This window comes from Haliaeetus leucocephalus, unplaced genomic scaffold, assembly GCF_000737465.1.
Source record: "Haliaeetus leucocephalus isolate CR32 unplaced genomic scaffold, Haliaeetus_leucocephalus-4.0 Scaffold0, whole genome shotgun sequence".
Taxonomy (NCBI): domain Eukaryota; kingdom Metazoa; phylum Chordata; class Aves; order Accipitriformes; family Accipitridae; genus Haliaeetus; species Haliaeetus leucocephalus.
In genome coordinates this window covers 30,320,113-30,324,712 of record NW_010972436.1, presented here as the reverse complement: position 1 = coordinate 30,324,712, position 4,600 = coordinate 30,320,113, and the positions used below count along the sequence as shown (strand labels likewise).

The 4,600-nt window shown below is 52.1% G+C and overlaps 1 protein-coding gene across 1 annotated transcript in view; it reads left to right on the top strand.

The window, feature by feature from the left end:
• GBX1 (gastrulation brain homeobox 1) overlaps positions 1-4,600 on the top strand; it is a 17,121-nt gene that overhangs the window by 8,886 nt on the left and 3,635 nt on the right. The window lies entirely within an intron of this gene.

Below are 4,600 nucleotides of genomic sequence, written 5' to 3'. Positions count from 1 at the left end.
GACTTGTTGCTCTGTGTTTCTCAGCCAGCTCCAGCTCCTGCTCTCTTCCACCTCAGCTCCTGCGGCACGGGGCTCGAGGTGTCCCTTCTGTGGCGAGACTGACACAAATCAACTGCTGGCTTTCTCTGACATGGCCCGTCCCGAGAGCTGTCTCCCCTCGTCACCCCCGAGATCCACCTTTGTCTCACAGGCTTCCCGGCGTGGATGCGTGCTGAGAAGTCTCTGCTGCTTCTTGCAGTGCTTGGCTGTTTGTTCTCCATCCTCCCTTTAGTCTCTCCTGGGTAAGCCCGGGTCTTTTCCTTGCCCTGCCTTGTTCTTCCCTCAGAAGACTGTCTCCCTCACTCAGGTACCCTTTGAACCTCATCCCTCAGCAGGACAACTGGGGCATTTGCCTCCCCATTGCCTTCATGGGTTATTGGGGCTTTGGTGCTCCTCCGGCGCTCCCAGGCCTCTGTGCCGAGTCAAAAGCCCAGTGCGATCTCACGTCTGTTGTGAAAGTCTCCTCGGGGACAGAATTGCCCTGGCCAAAACCAGCTGTCCATATGACCACATCTTCCCACTCTATGGGGAAATGAGCTGCATTGTGCTTGATCTCCCTCCATGGCTCCTCTGTAGCTGAGCCCAACATATTCTCTCCTCCCGAGGGACTCAGATGAACTGTCCCAGACAGTGGCCATTTCTGCTATCGAGAATCATATCTCTAAGACTTGCCCTGTTGTGACTGGCTCATATGATGGAAGGAAATATGTCTTGCTACCGCTGTTCTGCTGCCTATCAGCTGTCTCTTAGCACTGTGCTTGCTCTGGAGCCATGAAGGATGCTTGTCCTTCTGCATGAGCATTTGCCCATGTGGACCTGACTCTGTGGGCTGCTCTGCCCAGGTCCAAGGGGATTTGTCAGGCCAAATGTACCCCACCTTCTGCTTTACCTAATGTTTCTCCTGACTGTACCAGCCAAGGCCCTTGGAGAGGGACAATAGGATTTGTGTTACCAACCTTCTCGGATGAAAGCCAGGATGGTTGCTGTGGGCTTTTTCTACGATTAAAGAAGAGAAAGATGATTCATATCAAAAGGAGGCATCAAAAACTATGTGTAATGCAGTTTGTGTTAGCATCCTATCTGTGGCCCGGGCCAAAAGCAATCGTCCAGGGGAGAGTAAGAGAGCACAACCTGTGCAATACTTTCTAAAATGACGCTTCCCTAGCATCCAACCACCTGCACCCCAGGGGGTTCCTGAGCCAGGTGTTGTTTCTGGATATTTAGTAACCTTTGACCAATTCCTCTTCTGTGACTTTATCTAGTCTACCCTGGAGTCCACCAGCAAGGACTTAGCCACATCCTGGGGCAAGGTGTTCCACAGATCTCGTATCTGTAGAAGAACCATGTGAAGAAGAAATGCCTCCTTTTATTTCTTTTGCTGCCGTCAAGTGAATTATACCCTAAAGTGACTTATTTCTGTCCCTGGGCTCCATTAGTATCTCCATCGTGCAGGTGTTCTACGGAGACAAGATCAGTTGTTTGCTGAATCAGCCAAAGGAGTTAATGCTCTATTTTAGGCCCTCTCTCTGCATCTACTATGTTTCAAACTTGCTTCCAGCTGTTGTCACACTTCTTGAGAGGGGAGAGGCATATAGCGAAACTGGTGGTATGAAGCAGCAAAGCTCAGAGTGAAGCAGCAAAGCTCAGAGTCTGGTTTGTTACTACAGCTGTGACAAAGAGTATGACCCCCAGCTCTCCACACCTCTCCTGAGAGCACGTTTGTTCCTGAGCTGTAGAGGTCTCCACCGAGATCCAGGCAGTGGTCTGAGACCCTCTCTTGGGTTGATGTAGTAACTGCACATTCAGTCAGGGACAGGGTGAAGTTGTGGGTTGTTCCCTATGAACATGACTGAGAGCTCTTGTGTGCTTACCAACACAGGGCTCTTCTGGCTGTCACAGCACCCATTCTTGATCTGGGTCCCCCTGATCCTGCTTGAATAACTTGGTCGCCTGTGACACCCAACTCTCTTCACCATGCTTACCGCATCCATGATCATAGGGTTCCATTTGGGTTGGAAGGGACCTTTAAAGGTCATCTAGTCCACCCCCCCTGCAATGACCAGGGACATTTTCAACTAGATCACGTTGCTCAGAGCCCCGTCCAACCTGACCTGTAATGTTCCCAGGGATGGGGCATCTACCACCTCTCTGGGCAACCTCTTCCACAATGTCTCACCACCCTCGTCATAAAACATTTCTTCCTTCTATCTAGTCTGAATCTGCCCTCTTTCAGTTTAAAACTGTTACCTCTTGTCTTATCACTACAGGCTCTGCTAAAAAGTTTGTCCCCATCTTTCTTATAGGCCCCCTTTATGTACTGGAAGGCTGCTATAAGGTCTCCCCAGAGCCTTCTCTTCTCCAGGCTGAACAACCCCAACTCTCTCAGCCTGCCCTTACAGGAGAGGTGTTCCAGCCCTTGGATCATTTTTGTGGCCTCCTCTGGACCTGCTCCAACAGGCCCATGTCTTTCCTAAGATCAATGAACAGCTGGGACTTTGTGAAGAGCAAAGCAAATGGTCAATTCTATTCTTCATCTACGGCCTTCTTGTTGATTTTTCAAAGTCACAATGCTTTGCTTCATGACAGCTTCACTTCCTGTTCAAAAGCCTTGAAAGTCTCAGTACACCCTCCCACCAAATGGGTGGGTTCCCCTGCCTCCATTACTTCCTTGATGGGCACATACTAGATGACTAACAGACCAATACACCAATTTTCTTTGTGAACACCTCTGGTTTAGACTCTATCATCACATAGTTCTGAGTTCCTTACTGCAAACCCATCCCTTTTATAAGGCACAAATGTGAGACATGTTAGTCTGCTAGAGACCACTTAAAATTTGGGGTCTGATTAAGAAGAGTGTATCCAGGGATAGTACCTGTTTTACAAAGTGACATGTTGCTGTTAGTAGCTCAGCCTTCTTCCAGTCTCTTGGGACAGAGTCTGGGCCTACAAGAGCAAACTGCTTAATCAGTACTGTTTGCTAGTGTGGCTGCTGGGATGCTGTCTTCCATCACTGGGGAAGGGCAGAGTCAGGGCAGGACCTATGAGTACTCTTGGTGAAGACACTGACGTCCTCATAAGAGCTCTCTTACCTTGTCAGGCCTTGTGCTCCAACGGACAGAGATGGTACACAGAAATGAAAGCTCTCCTTTTCTTCGGCGAAGTGCTTGCATGAGACTGCATTGGCAGCCACAGTGCTCCATGCCACCTGCTGCTAATCCTCAGCCCTATGAGCGTCAGTTCTCTGGGTCTTTACTATACGCCCTGTGCATATGGGAGATTTCTTGCCCCACCTCTCAAGAAGAGAGAGCTTGCTGTCTATTCTTCTGCAGCAGAATAGAGGCGAAGGTGTTTCTTTCCCACTGTATGAAGCAGGAGGAGCAGGGAGGTGATTCCAGATGTCCAAAGGCACCCACTCTCAGGAAGCCACAGACTTGCTGCAGGACCGGCAAAGGATGTGGGAGCGCCACAGCAACCGGGCTCCTAAGAGTGTTTCCTGGGCTCAAGCAGTTTCTTGCAGTTGCTGCTTGTGTAATTGCAAGCTTTCACCTTCAGGCATCTGAGGGCTGCTCTCCCTTTCCCGGTGAGGTGAGGTGCCTGGAGATCCAGTGGCCCAGGGTGCACGTGCCAGTACCTGGACACTGCTTAGAAGCTTGGAGAGCTGCTGCTTCTCCTTCTGCATGTAGGACTGTATTGAGAGTGGCAGTGCTTCAGAACCAGCTCCTTCCAGCAGCGATTCCTGCTGTTGGGCCAGACTTGGAGACTTGGCTGGTCTCTTCCAGTCTCAGCACGACAGAAAAACTTCTTCATCTGCTTGTGCATAGCTGTGGGTCCTCTCCCTCCATGACCCCCAGCTATGGCCAGGAGTATCTTCTCGCTCAATCTCCTGTGGGGCCTTTGTTTGAGCCTTTCTACCAGGGAAGTGACTGGTTTCCAGGCCTCTTTTCTCCCCACTGTCTCCCACCCATGTCTTCCCTTGCTCCATGGCTGTTTAATCATTCAGGCAGCAGTTTGGGACACAAGAAGCTTGCAAGAAGGAGATTCGTACCCCTACACCCTATCAATACCCTTGCAGGCAGCGTAACAGCGGTCCCTGTGGCGGTCCAAGTGCTGCCTCCAGGCTAGGTGGCCTGGGATGAGGTCCTGTCTGTTCAGTGATGTTGGCAGGCTCCAGCGTGCCCCTCCGCAGGGACTGGTGGGGGGAGCTAAGCCCTGAGCATCACCTGCCTGAGCATCTTGTTCCCCGGCTGCACCACTCTGCTGTAGTGCATCCTGGGGTTAGGGAGGGAGAGCTGGCAGCAGGACACCCCACGTCCTGTAGTGCCCTGCAGAGAGGTTTGCAGGGCTGGCACCGGCTCTGGCTGCTGTTTGCAGGATGGTCCTTCAGCTCCTCTGGGCTGGCTTCTTTCTGGGCGAACAGCAGCGGGACAGGGCAGAGGGGCGAGGTACAGACCTTCCCTCCAGCCGCGGAGGTCCGCTGGAAGGGTTGCGGTGTGCTCTGCGGGAGGGGGGCAGTGAGGCCGCTGCGGCCGGGTTCTGGGACGGGGATGGCGGCGGCGGC